We start from the raw sequence: 19,850 nt of genomic DNA on the forward strand, positions 1-19,850 counted from the left end.
AGTTGCAGGCCTCTGCCCACCAGGGGGCGCCCTGTGTACAGGATTGCTCCACGGGACAGTCCCCCAGGACCTCCCGGCTAGTCACAGCAGGAGGAGGCCATGCCCCCAACAGGAACCTCTGCAGGATCCTCCCATCAGCTCACTGTGTCTGCAGACAGGGAACCCGGCGGGAGCAGTGGTATTTCTAATCAGGGCAGCGAGCATGCTAACAGCCAGTGCAAATGGTCCCTATCTGCACACAACTAGAGAAACACCACCCCCTTTACTCCCCCACATCCCTGTTGCCATCCTAAAAAAATAATGCCATGAGGGTGAGAGGGGAGCGCTTTTCCGCAGGTACATTCTGTGGGAGTGATAAGCACATGTTTACAACAGGAAGAACGGTAGCAGCCTTTGCGGTCTCCATTTCCTGGGCATTTTTCTCTCGGGTGGTTTGTAAAGGTCATAAAACCGTTTAAGAACCTTGAAAGAACAAGGTGTTTTCCCTGAGAAGAACGCTAATTATGAACATGTACCTCTCGGGCGCTCGGGACCTCGCTGAAGCCCACCCACACATTCTGGAAGGTTCTGCGGGCCCTGGAATTCATCACTCGGGGTGAGTACAGCCTGCCCTGGGTCTGGAGTCAGGAGACTTGGTGAGGAGCCTGGTTCTGTCCTGGGCTGATGGCTCAGCCTCCGGCACGGCAGGTGAGTGCCCCTTACAGCTGCACTGTGAGAGGGTCACTGTCCCCCACAGAGCGTTTATGGGTGGTGAGAACACGGCGGGAAAGCGGCCAAACTGGCTATTCTTCCAGTTACACTAAGACTCTTGCTTACACCTTTGACCTATCCCCGGGATTTCCTCAGGCGGTTGCCCTCCTCCCCTCTCTTCTGGGCCTACTGACCAGGCCACTCACCTCCAAAGCAGTTTCCACTCCTCAGCAAAACAGCGACGCATTCACCTGTAGGAATTTTTGTGCACCCTGAATCTGATGAATAAAATCCCAGCCAGGCGTGGTGGTGCACGCCTGTGATCCCAGAGACTCGGGAAGCTGAGGCAGGAGGATCCCAAGTTCAAAGCCAGCCTCAGTGAGGCCCTGAACAACTTAGCACGCTCTGAATTAAATATAGGACCTAAAAGGGCTGGGGATGTGGCTCAGTGGCTCAAACCCTGGCACCAAAAAAAAAATAAATAAGTAAAATCCTAACAATCATTCTCAATGCATTTGCATTGTATGAAACACCAATCTCTTCCCAGTGCCCGTATGATACCTTAATTAACTATCCTGACACTATCCGTGTCTCCACGTGCTTGCTTTGCACTTGGAGGGAGTGTTCTTCACACAATCACTCTGGAGTTCACGGACCCCTCTGCTACTGGGACATGCACCTACTTTGAATTGGTGAGTCATTTCATTCCCCTGCTGTCTTAGTTTACTTGAGTTACTATAATGAAACACCGGAGGCAGGTGAAGTTTAAAAAGAAAACAGGTGTCTTTAGTTCACTTTTGAAGGTTGAAAGTTCAAATACCGTGGTGCAGGCTCTAGAGAGGACGCCCTTGGCAGCATGACCTCATGGGGGATGACAGGGGAAGAGTGTGGGAGAAGGAGGTCACAGAGCCAAATGGGAAGCCAGACGGAGACGGGGGTCTCACAGTCCTTTCTGAGGGCCTGATCTCAATTGACGAGAGACCTTCCTATTAGGCTCACCTCTGGAAGGACCCAGAGCTCCCACATCCTCACCCTGGGGACCAAGTTTCCCAACCATGAAACTTTGGGAGAAAAGACAGTCATGCCCTCTGCTCTGGGGCAAGGTCAATATGTCAGGTTATGACAGTCTTTGGGGTAGCACAGCTGTTCTCCCCAACTTTCAGGAGCTCCCTGAACTGCCACACAGGATAGAGACATGGACATGATGCCAGCCAGACCCTCTTTCCATTGCTGTGACAAAATACCTGAGGAGATGAACTTGTAAGGAAAAAAAAAGGTTAATTTTGCTTCATGGTTTCAGAGGTTTCTGTCCACGGTCACTTGGTCTCAATGCTTTGCACCTGGGACGAGGCAGAACATCATGGAGGGGGACACACGGTGGAGAGAGCATGACAGGAAGCACAGAGTGGGGGGCCTGACTTCCTCCCATGGCCTGACTTCCTCCCACCAGGCTTCACCTCCTGAAGGTGGCACCACCCAACAGCCCCAGAGCAGGGGCCATGCCTTCAACCCACAGCACTGGTAGGACATTTCAGACCCGAACCACAACTACACGAAAGAGCCAGCTGCTATGTCTGTGCAGGAGCCCCGTGTGAGTGTGCACTGGTGACCCCGTGCGGGTGGGGGACGGTGGTCCTCACGGCCTGCCCCTCTGTCGGCCTGCAAACCCTCACATGGTCCTCACCGTGCAGCTGCCTGTCCTGTTTCCCCAGCCCCTGGGGAGAGGCCAGCACTCCTCAATGGCCCTAGAGGGGCTCAGGTAGGTGGGGCTGTGTGTCCCCATAAGGACCCACGATGGGACTCCGAGTCACGGGGACCAAAGCGACCAGCCTGCCCACACGGCACCTTCCAGGCCATGGGAGGGCCACTCAAGCCCAAGGCTTCTGACCCCTGTGCCTGTGAGCCCAACCAACACGTCGTGTTTACAACATGAAGCTCAAAGGAGCCACGGGAGAGGACAGACTGACTGCAGTGGCCACGGGCCAACCTAAAGTCAGGCCACCCCACGCTGCGTGCTGACCGAATCCACTTTGCAGACCTTACGGAGGATGTGATTCATCCCATATCAGTCTCCTGACTGAACGGGATGTGTGTGTCTGTGTTCAAGTATCCATTTCACAGAATGGTACAGCCGTCGTCTATGAAGCGTGGTCAGCTCATTCTTTATTAAATAAAGTGAAAGAAAGGAACAAAGGCACCTCCCTGTCATCCTCAGAGCAGAAATGAGTCTTAGCATGTGTCTGTGTATTCCACTTGCAGAGGCCTAGCGAGACGTCTTCTGACCCTTCCAGCCAGCGCAGGTTCCCGCTGGAGTTTAAGAAAGGTCATCCCCTTTTCCTGACCTCAGGACAGCAAGCCCTGTCCCCAACATGACGTCCTGCCCAAGAAATCCCGGCAGGCGCTGCCTTTGAGGGCCCAGGCTCTCCCGAGGTTCCCCGGGCTCTTGCCACAAGCGCTGCTGCCACACACCACCTGACGGCGGGCGGTTCCTGGTCTCGACGTCACCCTGGGGGTGACGTCACCACGTTGTCACCCCACTGGCCGCCAGGGCGCCATCTAAAGGACCCCTTCTTCTCTTGCCTCCTGTAGCTACCTGCAGTCTGGGGAAAGAGAGTCTCCTTTTAAATCAAGGGTTTGTTAAGTGCATTCTGAAAACCAGGTCCACCTCCCTCCTGCCTCCCCGCTCCCCCCTCCCCCCTCCTCCCCTTCCCCGTCCTCCTCTCCCCTCCCCCATCCTCTTCTCCACCTGTCCCTCTTCCTTGAAATGAAGACACTGTAAACCGCCTCCTGAAATCAGTTCCACTCTCTGCTCCTCCTCCTCTTCCTTCTTTAAGTGGATTTTTTTTAAAGATTCATGACACAGAGACACTTGGATGCCCCTGCCGGGGGTGCAGTGGTGCAGGACGGCCCCGCGGCCTCTCCTCGGGTCTCCGTGTTTCCCCACCAGGGGGCAGAGCTGAGGCGGAGCGGTGGGGCAGGAGGGTCTGGCTGCAGCAGTTAAGAAAAGGTCCCCCCCCTCCCCCGCCTCCCCCTCCCCCTCCCCCTCCTCTCCATTCTGGGAGCGGGTAAGACTTCACAGGGGCTGAGCCCGTCTTTGGATGTGCAAAGCCACCCTCAGGTCCCCTCTCCCAGTAAAACCCGAGGAGTCTGAGGAGCCAGCCTCCCCTGGGCGCTCACAAATGGCCTCTTTCTTTCTTCTTCCATCCCAGCTTTAGCAGTGCTCCCCGGATCTGGAGAGTGATGACTCGGCTTCACCCAGGGAGAGGGCTGAGCTGTCACAAGGACAAGCCAGGGGCACACAGGGTCAGACTCCACAAACACCCAGCAAGCAGGAGTGGGCCACCTGGAGAGAGGGGGATGGGGGGAGGATGGGGGCTGGGAGGGTGGCGGGTGCAGAGGGCCAGGCAGCACTCCAGCAAACACCAGAAACCAGGATAACCACTGCACTTACCCCACAGCAGGAGACCAGGAGGCCCACAGCCAGGCAGTGAGACCACCAAGTCCTCACAACAGGGGGCAGACCGACAGGGATGGTGGGGACGTGGCATTAGGGCATAATTCTATAACCGGGCCCACTACTGACCCCCACGTGCTTCCTCTTTTAAAAAGCTGTCACCTGCAGCCCTGCCCGGCCAACAGGACGTGCTGCACTCCCCAGCAAAACAGCCGACATCTGCAGGAGAGATGGAGGTGCACCACCAGATGAGAACACAGGTCACCCTGAAGGAGGTGCCACAGCGGAGCCCGGGGGGGCTCTGAAGGCAGCCCTTGGGGCTGGGCCAGCTGACTTTTAAAACAGACTTTTCCTCTGTCCCTGCTCCTCCCTAACCCCTCCCCTTCCCTAACCTCAGGGGAGGATGGCCTCTTCCCCATCCTCGGCAGAGCTGTCTGACCCTGAGTCCACACCCTCCCCAGGAACAAAGTCATCCAGACTGTGCGGATGGCACCAGGTGATCTCAGAGATGACTGTCACCCACATCAACAAGCGAAGGGCAACCCCAACAGAGAACCTGGGGCGCGCTGCCTCTGAGTCACCTCTTCAAAAGCCCCCTCCCCGCTCCTGCTGACAGAGTCACAGCCTCTGGGACAGGAGTCCCCTGGGTCTCTCCTTTGCTAGCAAAGCCATAAACTTTCTTTTTCTTTTTCTCAGAACTGTGTCCTTGTTATTGGATCGGCATTGGGGACAACGACTTGAGCTTTTGGCAACAGAGGGACTTTTGTGACCCTGACACAGACCAGATCCCAGAGCTCAGGGGATCAGGATGATTCCTTCTGACCATAAAATCTATAACAACAGGTTCCAGTGAGAGTCCTCAGTACGGGCCAAGGTGACCTAGAGTGGCCATGGCAGAGGGGACTACAAAGCCTGACGTCACCCTGCTGTCAGTCAAAAAGTCAAGGGTGGTCAAGGGTGGCCCTGGGCGGGACTCTCTGGAAACTTCTCTGAGACCCCCCAATACAACTGGAGTGTAGAGAGCCCCGTCCCCAGCCCTATTCTGTACTTTATTCAGAGACAGGGTCTCCCTGAGTTGCTCAGGGCCTCGCTTTGGCGGAGGCTGGCTTTGAACTCGCGATCCTCCTGCCTCTGCCTCAGAGTTCAGCAGGTGGAATTACAGGCACCCGGCTCACCGTAGCCGATTCCCATGAAGAAATCTCAGAAGACAGACAGAAATAAGCCCACACACAGACAGGATTGTTACAAGTCCCCCCTCATGAAAAGAAATAACATGCAAAACAGTTCAACTTAATTTACAGACATTATCTCTTCCCATGTTGCTGAAATCTAAATATTTTAAGTCACAGTAAATGTCTTTATAGAATCTCTTGGGGAAAAAAATGTGAATTCTCATATATTTGAGCTCCACGACAAACAAGGTTAAAGTTTAAGAAGACATCACTTTTTTTCTTATTAAATAGTTAAGCTTGGGGCCTGGGGATATAGCTCAGTTGGTAGAGTGCTTGCCTCCCATGCACAAGGCCTTGGGTTCGATCCGCCAGCAACACACACACACACACACACACACACAAATAGTTAAGCGCAACATTTTGCATCTTCTGACTGAATATGGATGATATTTAAAGCAAGTCCCGGGACATGAACGCCGCCCTCTGTGGAATGTCCTGTATGGAGCAGAAGCACTGCCCTGTCTACCCGGGGGTCAGTGCTTGGTCTCTGGAGAGAAGAGTCCATACAGGATGGCGCCCAAGAGATGTTCTGGTTCCAGGGTCTGAGAGATTCTTTCCTCGTCTGACCCTAACATGTTTAGTCCGATTTGTGGGTGTATCCAATGTGTGCACGACACCACAAGGAACATCAGCTGGATTCCAGGAAAAATGGAATGGAGAGACCCGTTCCAGCCTCGGAGAGACGGGTCCTGTGTCCCTATGGGGAGAAAACGCTGCTGCAGCCCTCAGTGTCCCCAGATCTGCGTCTGATTTCAGGAGAACTGGGCCCTTCCTGCAGCCTGTCCGGAGGACTCCACCTTCCCACTTTATAATACCTTCAGTCACTTGCATTTTAGTGGGGGGTACGCAAAACCAGGTAGAAAGGAGCACTAAGAAACGCATTTCTGATACTTTTATTTCCATAAATGTTACGTTTAAACAATTAGAAATATCTTATCGATTTGCCTTTTCAGGAACTTCCCTGAAACTCCTTCTCTGATCTCTGCTCCTCCTCGCTGTGCTGCAGAGCTGACACCACAGGGCCTCGGAGGCTGCACGGTGCTAACTGGGTCTTGTGGACGCACAGATTGATGTGATTCCTTCTGTTAGCTCAGGCCTCCCTGGCCCCGCTGTCACCAGCCAAACCCCCAATTCCTGTGCCCTTAGGACGAGCCCCTCAAGCGGAATCCGATGCTCCCAGCAAGAAGCAGCATTCTTCAGCTGGCAGCCCAAGAGAGGGTGAACACCATCCTTATTCTTCTCACCCCTTTGGGAAACCAATTAGATCCCTTTGGACACTGCCCCTGCGCCTTCCAATCTCTGCCAGGTGCCAGAAGAGAGAGAGTTCAGTCTCACTGTGCCTTGAAAAAACCATCACAGAATTCTGGATCCAGAAACATCACAGTTCGGGGAGAGCACAGAACACGTGTCCCGAATCCCACTACAGCCTCTTCTTCAAAGACATCCTGGACTTACGGATCAAACTGCCACCTGACAAGGAAATACCAACACGGGCACAATTCCACCAGCGCATCACACTCGGACTTCATCGTATGTACGCTTACGTCATGCTCTGTACTTGGCTGACACTATCTACACGACTACCACTTCTTCAATGCGAACTCAAGAGCATTCCCTACATTCCAAGCAAGACCCCTACTGTCCATAGTGAGAGGAAGACCTAAGCCCTGGCAGGGCCATTAAACCTGGATTCCAGGACTTATCAAAGACCTGAGGGACCAGAGAGGTTGAATGCTGGTCTCCATACTGATTCTCCATGTTCTCTGGCTGCTCCTAAGACAGTCCTTAAACTCTATTTAAATCAGAGACTAGTTATTAGATGACGACGGAGCACTAGTGTGGGCGGTAATTCATATTGCAATTAATGAAACGGTACGTTCTTGTAATGAGAAGGCTATTATTGTCTTGTAGAGCTTAGCCAAGGGCACAGGGAAAATGGAGCATCAGACATTCGTCTTTGGATCTTTTGAGAACAGTCTATTACACTTTTCTAATTTTATTCTCCTTTCTTTATTCACAAACAAGGGTGCTATTTTGTGTTGATGAATTTCTCAGCTTCTATTAATTAGCCGCGTCTAACAAGTTACTCCTGTGTTGGTAAAGGGAGAGGAGAACCAGGAGGGAGTGGGTTCTATCTGCTGTGTCTCCCGTGTGCCTAACACGCGTTCTCTTACATTAGCTCACACTTGCGGCTTAACACCTGAGAGTTACAAAAGATAAAACCCATGAATTCTGCAGAATTAAATGAGATTCCAGAGGGAAACTTGCTCTCTTTCAAAACTGGCAGCTCTGCTTTGTTCCCACAATGGACTCCCGTTGCGATGTGGAGGGCTAGTGTTTTCTGGCTGATTGACACATTCAGAGATTAGCCAAGGACAAATCTGAAAGCAAACCAGGAGTGGGCCCTGGCCAGTGCCTTCCTGGAAGGCCACATCACAGCCTCGAGCTTCATTCCAACACATGGGTTTAAGGCAACAACGTGCTGCCAAAGCCAGACTCCAACAGAGGTCTCTGGCGCTGAACGGAAACCCGCGGGAATCGTTTCCAGGACACGGAAATCCTAAGATGGCCCAGCCAGCCGGCCTGGCAACACTTTATACTGTGATTGAGCAAAAAAAGGCTTCATTTTTAACCGGATGGGCGTAAACGCTGGTGCGTAGGTTAGTCGAATCGCGGGACTCCTAAATCTCCAACCGTGTCTCTGAGCATGTACCACCATGGGACAGCATACTGTGCCCTGTCACGCTGGCCGTACGTCCTGTTTACAGGATGGCTCCCGTATGTAGAAGATACGATTCTGCTCCAGTTTCTTATTTGTAGGACAATCTATTTTCATTCCTATCATGAAGACCCCATAAGCTCCAGATTATGACGACCAGCCCCTTTTAACACACCTGAGCTGATTTCGTGGAAATATTCACAGAATTGAAATTTGGGGACTAAGGGTTTACCCTCCTCTGGGTCAGAATCCTCTGAAACCACTGAACGGATCAGGAGGGACGCTTTCTGCGGGGCCACATTCCTGCCCTGCAGGCCGCACACAGCTGTCTGTATTGCAACCACTGACACCGGCCGATGCCTCCTGCCCTGTCCCCAAGGCTGCCAAGTCCCTGTCAGCTGATGCACATTAAGGCAGGTAGCCGGGGAGGGCCAGGCACTCCCTGACTTGGAAAGTTACTGTTTCCTGTCATTTTAGCCCCTCCGAACTGCTGTCGTGTCTTCTACACATTCACTCACCCAGGAACCTTCCAACGTTGCTACCATCTATCTTCCTAAAATGGAATTCTTCCCTAAATATCACTTCATGAAATTCAAAAGAGAGAGAGCGAATACTCAAGGATTCCTCAGGAAAAGAGCTCGGAAAGTTCAGATAAGACAAGCAAACTGAACACTGAGGTGTCTGCAAAGTCTTTTTATTCAAGGACAAATCTGATCACTTATAAAAAGAGTTCTCATCTCCATGACCCATTAAACCTATGAAAGCCTTAAACATTATTGTCCTGCGACCAAATGGCACATTACAGGAAAAGAAATTACATTTAGTTTTACTATTTGAGGCATCTGAATTACTATTCAAGGAGTACTTAATTTCTTATGAATAAAGTTTAAAAAGAAAAATGTATATACCCTGCTATTTAATGCAAGGACTACAGACTTTCATGACGTCGGTAAATCTGCCTTGAGCCCTGCAGCTACCTGCATCCTTCCACACGTGCTGGCCGGCTGAGGAGCTTCTGCAGCCCCTGCAGGAGGGAGCCTGGGAGCACCAGCTCTACACAGCTGACTCAGCCCAAGGTCCTGCGTGCACACAAGCTTGCAGACAGAGATCACAAGCCCGACTTCAAAACCTTGTGCCCTTTCGCGTGCATCACGGAACTAATCTGCAAAGACTTTGTCCTGCAGTGAATACGTGAGACCTAATTCTGTCGTCGTACATACTGCTGTATCATTTTTAAGCTCATGGAATGTTTATCGGTAGGATAAACAATGATGGCCAGCCCCCTTGTATTTCCAGGGTGAATATGTGCTGATGGGTTAATTCTATGCTGGGTTTTGGGTGCAACCTACTGTGTAACCAGAGGCCAATTCTGGCCTCCTGACCATCTACCAGGACGTCGGGAATTGGGGCTGATGCTGCCCTGTTGGCCCCACTACAGACCAGACAGCAGGCGAGGGCGGGCTGAGTGCATGCACAGTCAGGCCAGGGCCGCGGGCACCGGGGACATCCACACAGGCTTTACCCACCCTGGATGACACGCCGGGCCTCATTAACAGTCTCCTCGGGAATCCTGTCTCAAATATGTGAACAGGGCCTTGGGGCCAGGGACAGAGACGGAGGAGCTTCTTCTGAATTCCACCCTAGACTTGTGCTGGGCGTTGGAGACGATCATCTGTCACAATGTAACAGAATGTACACTCAGTGAGTCCCTGCGCTCCAATGCTGCAGATGACTTAGGTCCCTGCCCTGCATTACTCCCTCACAGAAGCCATCTGTCACTCGGAGCCTGGCTCCTGAAACCCCGCACGGGGGGGGGGGGGGGGGGGGGGGGGTCGTGAGGCTGTGCTCAAGCACACTCGTCTCCTCCTCTTGACACTTCCGGGTCCTCTCCTGTAACAGCTGTCCCCTGCACGTCTCCGGTGGCCTGCAGCGTGGTTCGGCGTAAGAGGGAGTACCGCCCCGGGGCTCTGCCCGCCACAGAAGAACCCCAGCAAGAACGGACAGGAGGCCGGGGAGATGCTGACTCTGTTAGCGGGGCCGTATCTGGCCAGGGCGCCCTGATCTCTGATCATGGGGATCACGCACAAAGGAAGAAATGGCACGTCTGTGGACAAGGGGGACCTAGGGTGTGAGCACCCCCTTCTGGAGGCCACCTCCAAAATGAGAGGCGGGTCCTGAGCCGTGGCAAGGCCTCCTCCCATCCCCCCTCCTTTCTCCTGACTGCCAGACACCAGGTCCTCAAGTGTCCTCAGCCACACCCTGGGCTCCCCCCAGCTGCGGTCTAGGGGCTCTCTCAGCGCCTTCCACCCCCCACCGCTCACCTCAAAAGCCACGTCCTGTCCACTCTGGGGACTCCCGCGCGGTTCCTGACCCTTCTTTCTCCTTGTGCCACTCCAGGCCAGTCCTGGCCCCAGACACCCACTCTCTGGCCAAGAGCTTGTGTTTGACACTCAGACCCCGTCGCACCTCGACGGACGATAGACGGACCTTCCCACAGTCGCCCTCCTGCTCGTCACCTTCCTCCCCCAGTGACCCGCCTCCCCGCTGCTCCCAAGCACAGTCCCAACGCTAGGCCTGCTGCTCTGTTGGCCCCGCGGGTGGGTCCCCTGGCCCAGACACCAGCGAGGTCTCCCCCCCGTGGCACCCAACCCCACTGCTGGGACTGCTGCGCCCACAATACCTCCAACACAGCTGCCACCTGTCCCAACCAAACGAAAACTCAGCATCAGCTGCTCATTACTTGAGTGTCATCATCCATGGTTTAAAATGTGCTCTGTGTGTGTGTGTGTGCGTGTGCGTGCGCGTGGCCTTGGTAAGGAGCCCTTTTAGGAGCTGCTCAGCTGCAGGCCCACTCCCAAGGGAGCCCCCTGATGAGCCCTGCCTTGATGTCTGCACTCAGCCCGCCCCGCCCTGGAAAGAGGACCTAACCCCCATCGCAGGCTGCCCGGCTTGCACAACAATCCACCAGCACCTCCCTGCCAATCCCTCCCATCTCACAAATGAAGAAGACTCCCACTTTTCTGGCCTAAAACTTGGTGGCATGTCCCTAAATGTCAATGGTAACTTGTATTCACTGGGGTTCACAGAAGGTCCCGGTTACACAAGTTCCTCCACCCTCAGTCTACACTCTGCCCCGTCCTACAACTAGCCCCGGATGCAAAGAGAAGTCTGCCCTCCAGTCCCCCCTCACCCCTGCACAGATCCTAGTGTCTACTAAACTAGGTAAGCTGCAGCCTGACCACGCACCACCATCCTAGATATATACCTGTGATACACAAGTGTGGATAGGCACGTGTGTCTGTGGGTCTATATGCACGAGCACAGCACGTGTGTTTGTATGTATAAATACATGTGCACACATGTAGGCATGCATGCTTGTGAATGAATGCACACGTATATAGATGTGTCCGGGAGTGCACATGTGCATGTGTTCACTTGCATGCACACATATGTGAATATGTGTAAATATGTGCATGTGTGTACACGTGTCTGTGTATGAACATATGTATGCATACATAAGAATACATAGAGGTATGCCCGTGCATATGTGTGGACGTGTGCATTTGTATATACCTATGTGTATATGGATATGCATGTGAGTATGACTCTATGTGCGTGAACATGTATCTGCACATTTACACGCATGTGCTTTGTGTCTGTGTATATTTCCCACCTTCTGGCTGGGATGCAAATAGTTTCTCAAAGTTGTGCCCTTTATCAACTGCCCTTAGGTAAGGATTAGATGAGCAAAGTTAGTAGTCAGAGAAAAACGTGTCATCCGTGAACAGGTAAAACCCAGAATCACAGCTCTCTGCAGCTAATGATCTGCAACAACAGTATTTAAACGCTCCCCTTTCCACGTGTTTTCTGCTAAATGACAGGCTTTGTTTTCCAGCTGAACATCTTCAAAAGCTTACAGGTTTATTTGCAAAACAAATGTTATGAAAGACCTAAATATAGGAAACTCTAAAGAGACAGTATGTTTTATCAAATAGATGAGACGGGAGTCTTTATAAGGAGAAAAATAAAAATGAACTAGGTCACTCATAACTGCTTTTTTGTTTTGTTTTGTTGTTGTTTCTTAAGTTTGGGGAGTGCTCAGGAAAACAAGTGAAAACCGAGGATGAGATGTCAACCAACCTGATCAGTGTGGACACTCCCCAGAATTCCCAGGTGGACGCACGCCCCAAGATGCAGCAAGCCGACCTGGAAACGTCATCTCACGATTGCTCAGTGTGACACGACCGTGGTTTAAGGAGTGTCATGGAAAAACCACGAGGTGCTTGTGAAAGTATCATGGGACACGCCTGTGTCCGGGGAGTCAGGCAAAAGGGGAAAAAGCAGAAAAACATCTGCAGGAAAACAAAGCTAGAAACACGGCCGGGCGGCGCTCACAGGAGCACGAGTCAGAGCCACTAGAAAGCAGCAGCGGGTGCAGTAACAAACAGGCCCTGCAGGAACAGCGCTCTCGGGTATCAAGAATCCACCACCGTGACTTGTTACCTTGAAGGAAATGAAATAGAGGTGCTTGTCTGAAGGTGGAGCAATCTTTCAGTGTCTTCTCAGTGCAAAATAAAACAAAGACATCAGAGGGAAAGACGCGAGTCAGAGGCCAAGGCCAGGAGCCCTTGCCCTGCAGGCTGCTGCTGCTGCTGCTGCCGCCCAGGTGGTCACATGAGCTGCAGGGACAAACCACCCGCCAAGGGTCCCAGCCCAGCGTGGAGAACAGCAGGTCGCACCCTGCTGCAAGTCACATGTGCAGACTGCAGGAGGTCTGCACACCCAGAGACTGAGCTCTTTTGGTTGTCTTCCACCAGGACCCCAACTACTCTCTCTGAGGAGCTCTCCTTGGGAAGGTCAGCAAGGCAAGAGCTGAAGCCTGTGCACAGGCTTGGGGGCTTCTTGAGGCACAGGAGGGAACCCTGTCCCGCGGTTGGCTGGCGCTGCAGCCCCTGTGGAAGGAAGCTGGCCGTGCAGAGCCTCCAAAGAGTCACTCTGCAGAGCTGAGAACCAGGTCCAGGGCCGAGCACTGCCCCTCAGTGTCCTTCGACTGTCACTTTGTTATTAGGATGGACACACATACATACACACACACAGAAGTTCCTAAAGTTCTCTCCTGTTGGAAGCACCTTAATGAGCTGTGAAAGATAAATCACATACGCAGGTGAGCACAGGCCATCAGAATCGTCCACTGTACAAAATGACAGGAAGTGGGAGAAGGAGGGAGGAAGAGGAGGGAGGAGAGGGAGGAGGAGGGAGGAGGGGGAGGGAGGAGGAGGAGGGGGAGGAGGGAGGAGAAGGGGGAGGGAGGTGGCTCTTATGGTGCTTTAGAGCGCTTGATTGTGAGGCTGGAGCCGGTAGAGTAGTAAAGGAGATGAGGATGCTCAGGGGAGTAGTCTTGATTCTCATTCTTGCTTCGTCTTCTTCTTCTTCTTTTTCGTGCGGTATTATTTCTGTCGTGGGAGTTGTTAATTCGTCGTATCTTTCTTATGTATTCATACCATTGATATCTAATTCCTAATTATTTATTAATTAGATTTTTAAATACCCCGTCTTTACTTCTTCTTCTTCTTTCTCTTCTTCTTCTTCTTCTTCTTTCTCTTCTTCTCTCTTTCTTCTTTCTTTCTTCTTCTTCTGCTTCCTCTTCCCCTTCTTTGTTCTTCTCCTTTCATTCTTCTTTTTTCTCGTCTTACTGTCTCTTCCTTCTTTCTTTTTCTTTCTTCTTCTTCTTCTCTTCTTTTCTTCTTCCTCTTCTTCCTTTCTTCGTCTTTTACTTCCTTCCTCTCTTCTTCTTCTCCCTTTTTCTCTCTTATTCTTTTCCTACCCCTATTGCGTTTTCTTACTTTCGTATTTTTCTTCTTCCCATCTTCCCCTTCTCTTCCTTCCTCCTTTTCACTCTGTCTTTCTTCCTCTTCTCCCTTCACGCTTCCCTGCATTCGTATAGGGTGAAAGAGGAAAAGTAAATGAAAAGGAAAAAGAAAGTCAGGATGACAATAATCAGCTCTACACACACACACTCACATGTATCACAGTGTAAACGCATACATACATACACATGTGTGGGGGGGTGTATAAAGTGCACTGAAATACGTTTAGGTGCCTAATAATATCACACCTTTAGGGTTTCTTTGATCGGTACCAGGGACTGAACCCAGGGGTGCTTAACACTGAGCCACGTCCCCATCCCTTTGTTATTTAGGGCTTAGGGCCTTGCTGGGTTGCTTAGGGCCTCACTAAGTTGCTGAGGCCGACTTTGAACTTGAGATCCTCCTGCCTCAGCCTCCCGAGCCGTTGGGATTACAGGTGTGTGCCACTGCGCCTGGCACCTTGATGATTCTTTTCCACCTTATGTTCATAAAGTGTCTTCCAATGATCTCATAGAATTCTGAAATGAGACATCACGTTTCACAAATGAAGGAACTGTACTCTAGGGGACATGACTATGTCACGTCTCTGACTGAAGACAACACCAAGAGGCCAACTTCAGCTGCCAAAAGCCAGCCTTGCCTTTCCACTAAACCCCTGCACTCCCCAGCTGCTCAGGCCGATCCCGCCCAGCACTGCACAAGGATAGCCCTTACTGCGCACAGAACGTCCCCCTCCTGGTGAGGGGCTACCAGACAAGGCCTAAGGAGCGTTACCAGCCCTCTGTTAAACTTGGGTGGTGAAAGGCACTAACTCATTCACCTGATATCGAAAGCTCATAAAACAGAAAGGCTTTTGTACAAACAAGTATCCAACGCTTGAAATCAAACACGATCGATGCAGAGGCCTGTGCTTATTGCTCCTGAAGGAACGTCACCACTTTTCGATCCAAGTGAGCCTAGGGCTGACTACATACGTGGCCAGGTCCCCAGTCTGTGGGCTCCTGGGAGTGTTTCCAGGGACTGCTTCCTGCCTGAGATGTTCACGGGACACTGTGCCAGGATGCAGAGACGACCCAGGGTCTTGGTGGGTGCATCCTGTAGATGAGCTGGATGTGCATCGACATCATGCTTACGCAGACGCCCAGGGATGGACCAACAGGCTGTCCAGGACAGGAAGGAGAAAACACCGCTTCTCCCTCACCTCGAAAGTGCACACCCTGCGATGTCAACCTGAAGGAAGGAGCCCTGGGCTGGTCCCAGGACTACCTGGGACATCCCAGGCCAACAGGGAAGAGAGAAGACGGAGGAGGGCATGCTCAGTGGCAGCCTGTGCAAGGGTAGGGAGGCACAAGACAGCGTGGGACGCTTGACAAGTGGGTACAGGTTACGGCCAGCTGCCACCCAGAGGGCGCAGTGGAGGGGGACGGCGGCGGGCTCAGGAGGCCACGTCTGAAGCAGCTCTGCCCGCAGTGCTCCCCAGGGCCTTCCCTGCCCCTCTTCTTCTCCTCCCCCTCTTCCCCCACCTCCTCTCCTCTTCCTGCTCTTCTATATTAAAACAACTGCACAGCGCCATGATCGTCCCCGACAACCATCCCCGGGAAGACCAAGGCCAAGAGCCGTCGTTAAGGAACTCAAGGGAGAAGCCAGCCTGGTGGTGCACACCTGTCCTCCCAGCGGCTCCGGAGGCGCAAGTTCAAAGCCAGCCTCAGCAAAAGCAAGGCACTAAGCAACTCAGTGAGACCCTGTCTCTAAAGAAAATATCTAAAAAATGGCTGAGGATGTGACTCATTGGTTAAACACCCCTGAGTTCAATCCCTGTTTCCCAAAATAAAAAATAAAAAAATGAATTCATCAGTTGTTTTTTTATCAAAATGCAATTACCATTTTCGGCTGGTGGAGATTCTGTGCACTGTAACATAAACATCTGGGCAGGGGGGAGAGGCAGGGCCTGTGGTTACAGTTACGGCGCTGTGCTCTGCTTAGGACGGGGCTTAATGAGACTTGAGAGCAGGCAGGTTTTGTGCCCAGACAAGGGCGGCAAGAGTCAGAGCCCATCCCACACAGCAGCTGCCACCACGTGTGCAGGGTGGGTACGAGTGACATCTTACACGCTCTGATCTCAAGAGGCAGGGATGTCAATTCCTGTCAATTTGCACAGACAAACCAAGAGCCTGAGAGCGTCACCACACACTGCAGCACACACGTGTCGAGCTGTCTGGAATCCTGCAGTAAGCACAGCAAGCTGACCCACGGAGCCGGCCTACGGACAGCAGATGGCCCCCGTGCCCCGGTCACTGACAGCTAGGTTTCTCAGGACAGGACGTCACCTCTCTGCCGAATATCCAGAGTCTGGAACTACCTATGGATTTCTGAGTGTGGCGCTCCCTTGGGACTGCACAGCAATGCTGACTCTGACCTCCGCACTGCACAAAGGGCACAGGCTGGCACCATCACCACCGCCGCGGGAAGTTGTAACGGGCACACCTTCGCAAATGAACTCAACGTGCTGATGTCCTCGTCGTTTTCGAACTCTGGACTTGATCCTCTCACGGCTACACAGGGTACGCTGGAGGGAAGAAAAAACGTATTCCTGCCAAGTGTAATTCCATTGCTTGTGCAAAAGCCAAGATGTATGCTTTTCTCTTTTTGTCATCTGAGAAATACCTGTCCTGAAAATGAAAACCGGACAAAGACAGAGCCACCTCCTTTTAAAATACAGCATTTTTTTAAATATCATTAAAAAATGTGAGTCAGAAGAACGGGAAGTAATGGGATGAACGTATTAGATAATTATTCTTTCACTGCTGCTGGTGTAGAATATATTCCTGTTAAAACTAACACTGCTGTCCAAGCTGATTACAATTTAACATCTCTCCTGTTTCTTAGAAAAACAGAACCACCATCACTTTTATCCAAGGCATGCGGAATCGTCTTTTTTATCTGTAAGTTGTAGAGTATGGATCATTCTCAGGATTGTCTTCAAAAGGGATGACGGAGGGCTTTAAATATCCACTGTCCTTCCTCAAGCAGAGCGCTAACAAGAAAGGACAGACAAAGGGCAGGAAGATGCGCCAGGCCCCTTTGCAGGCCTTCCCAGGACTCGCTCCGCGGCTCAGTTTTTGAGATCTGCATTCCTAATCAGGTCTTTCTGGAACAACAGGCCCCTGTTAGTGAGCTCTCTGTTGCTGTAAAAAATACCTCTCCAAAATTGTGTCATTGGGAGCAACACAGTCCCCATTAGTCTAGAAAATAAAAATTAAAAAAAAAAAAAAAAATGTTGGTGGGCTGGGGGCTGGAGAGCAGCCTGTCTGATGGGCTCCCGGGGACTCGCGGAGGCACCTGGCAGATTTCTCTATCATATGCTATAGTTTGGCCTCCAAAAGGACGAGTTCCAATCATCTTGTAACCCAGCAAAAGCCAGAGCGAAACACCTCCGTGATGTATAGGCGGTAACAAGATTAAAGGGATTGATTTATCCTTGGAGAAAAATCCCCAAAGCCGTCCGTAAACATTACAAATGGTGAAGGCCCAGGGACTGGTGTGGTTATAAAACTTCCCTACTCCCACGATAATTGCATAACTTTATCAATCTGAGCCCTGCGCTGGTGTGTACATGACATTGCTCTTGATTAATACGCCAACCGGGTGTCTCGGGGCCATCTGGCATTTTATGGATAGGCACAACTGAACTCAGCCAGGTGGTTTATACTCTTTGCAACACACACTCGGAGAGCAGTGGCTGCTGGGTAGTACAAGAAAAGCATCCTCCTGTCCCGCGCCCACCGCTAGGTTCTGTTTTCCTTCTCGGTCCCTCTCCCTCTACCACACCGGTGATGCACGGCTCAGACATGGGTACTCTGGGTAAGGGAAGCGTGTGGAAGGTCTGACAGACCTGGGAAGGCTCCCGCACAGCTGAGCAGTCTTTCTGGAAAGTCTATCAATCAATCACCCAGGAGGCAGTGATGGCTGCATTTGTAGCTCATGTTATTTATTTATTTATTTTTTGGTGTTCTCTGACGTTCACTCACTCACACCACGAGCCACGATTTTCCAGGACTTCTTAAAATCTCCAAGTAGGTCACCCTGGGCTGACCCCATCATCTCGCTGCTCCTATGGGGCCCTGGCTGCTTCCGTTCACAGGCATCTCACGGGATGCACCTGCACGTGCTCTCGGCCTCCTCCACAGGCATTAAGGCGCACTGATGAGCAGAGGGGAGGGTGAGCCCTTCCGGCTCCTTCCAGCAGGCACAGCACGGGCTGATCCTCTCCAGCCAGGAGGGACGGAGCGTCTTGCTCACAGGGAACAGCGCTTACCCGTTCGGGTGTTAGCCCAGACACTGACTAGACATGAGCACCCTGGGATGTGGATCAGAGGGTCGGGTCGAGAGGCTTCCGATTTTGTGGACAGTCATGAATTCAACCAAGGCTCTAGTATATGCAGGGTGTGTTCATTCCTTTGCTAAGTGAAGAAAATGCAATCTAAGTCTGCCCTGCTTTCTGCTCTCAGCCTAGTAACAGGACAGACGTGCCAACAAATCATCCAGCACCACGTGCTCCGGATCACACCCGAGGAACGGAGCCGTGAGAAGTCAGAAGACAGGCTGCGGCAGGACCTGCAAGGATCGGGGACACCTGAAGGGCATCCACGTCTGTTTCAGGCGTCCCATTTCCTCAGTGTCCAGGGAAATGTGTGGACCTTCCTTCTTTAAAGAAAGTAACTATGAGAGCATGGAAGTCCTTTAGCAAATAACCAGCTTCCCTGTGTTTGAGAAGCCGCTTCACGGCCATAAGAGTCCCCCATCGTCCCTAGGGTGCCGCAGTTCTGAGAACCAGAGAGTCTCGGCGCAGTCTGCAAAGGCTATCGGAGACTTCCTAGTACCCCCTCCACCCGCCAGAGCCAACCTCTGAGGTTCTGCCACGACAGCTCTGAGCCAGACCTGCAAACACCCCAGGCCCCTGCAAGGCTCGGAACTGGACTTTCCAGTGATGACGCTGACCCTGGGTTCCACCAGCAGGCAAGGCCACTTATTGGCACTGGGTGGCATGAACTTTTGCTGTGCTGCGTTTATCCTGGTGGATCTGAACGCACGTCTCTGTTTCTTGAGACCTTCGTTTCTGACTGGCTCATGCTGAACAACACCCCTGAGGTTCGTCGGCTTTGCTACTGTAACAGACACCTGAGATGATCAATTTGCAAGCAGAAAACATTCTTGTGGGATCACAGTTTCAGGGGTTCCAATCCACGGCTGGTTGCCTCAGTGTATTCAGGCCTGCAGTGAGGCAGGAGATCATGGGGGGACACCTCCCAGACAAAAAGATAGACACCACATGGCCAGGGAATGGAAAGAATGAAAGGAGACTGGGGTCCCACCATCCCCTTCAAGGGCACATCCCCAATGATCTGAAGACCTCCCACTAGGCCACGCCCCCTGAAGTCCCACCATTTCCCAACAGTGACACCCTGGGGACCAAGACTGAACACGTGAGCTCTGCATGATCTGTTTGGTGTGGGGAGGGCGGGGGCGGATCCTGGGAACTGAACTCAGGGGCACTCAACCGCTGAGGCCCACCCCCAGCCCTATTTTGTATTTATTTAGAGACAGGGTCTCACGGAGTTGCTTAGCGTCTCACCATTGCTGAGGCTGGCTTTGAACTCGTGATCCTCCTGCCTCAGCCTCCCGAGCCTCTGGGATGACAGGCGTGTGCCACCAGGCCAGCCTGGGGGATATTTAAGGTCCAGAGTATATCAATAACCAATGGTGAAAAGAAATCCTTCCTACCGTCTTAGAAATACGCTTGCACCCACGGACGTCCTGTGAAGCCTTGTAAATCAACACGCCTGGGTGAAACCCCCCGAGTTCTTCTGGTACATGCCTATTCTGGGCCA

At 52.1% G+C, this 19,850-nt stretch overlaps 4 long non-coding RNA genes across 8 annotated transcripts in view; 2 read left to right on the forward strand and 2 right to left on the reverse strand.

Annotated features, from left to right (window-relative positions):
- The window catches only part of LOC124092057 (uncharacterized), a 317,813-nt gene that overhangs the window by 282,762 nt on the left and 15,201 nt on the right, over positions 1-19,850 (reverse strand). For 2 of the 5 annotated variants that reach the window (XR_006851503.1, XR_006851500.1), the window contains 2 exons: positions 4,142-4,363; positions 3,723-4,033 (listed from right to left, as the gene is read on the reverse strand). The exons of 2 other annotated variants lie outside the window; for them this stretch is intronic. This is a non-coding gene — a long non-coding RNA (uncharacterized LOC124092057). Of the gene's footprint in view, positions 1-3,722; positions 4,034-4,141; positions 4,364-19,850 lie in introns of those variants that run through there. One more of the 5 variants, XR_006851504.1, reaches the window with a different exon arrangement.
- Positions 167-2,791, forward strand: LOC124092059 (uncharacterized). Its single transcript, XR_006851507.2, has 3 exons — positions 167-1,382; positions 1,854-1,966; positions 2,141-2,791. It is a non-coding gene; the product is annotated as an uncharacterized LOC124092059 (long non-coding RNA).
- On the reverse strand, positions 2,830-3,696 carry LOC124092056 (uncharacterized). Its single transcript, XR_006851499.2, has 2 exons — positions 3,437-3,696; positions 2,830-3,290 (listed from the first exon to the last, which is right to left on the reverse strand). It is a non-coding gene; the product is annotated as an uncharacterized LOC124092056 (long non-coding RNA).
- On the forward strand, positions 4,306-4,842 carry LOC124092058 (uncharacterized). Its single transcript, XR_006851506.2, has 2 exons — positions 4,306-4,419; positions 4,606-4,842. It is a non-coding gene; the product is annotated as an uncharacterized LOC124092058 (long non-coding RNA).

Source organism: Marmota monax, unplaced genomic scaffold (assembly GCF_021218885.2).
Source record: "Marmota monax isolate L192 unplaced genomic scaffold, Marmota_monax_Labrador192_F-V1.1 WCK01_AAM20220418_F8-fsc00168, whole genome shotgun sequence".
Classification (NCBI taxonomy): domain Eukaryota; kingdom Metazoa; phylum Chordata; class Mammalia; order Rodentia; family Sciuridae; genus Marmota; species Marmota monax.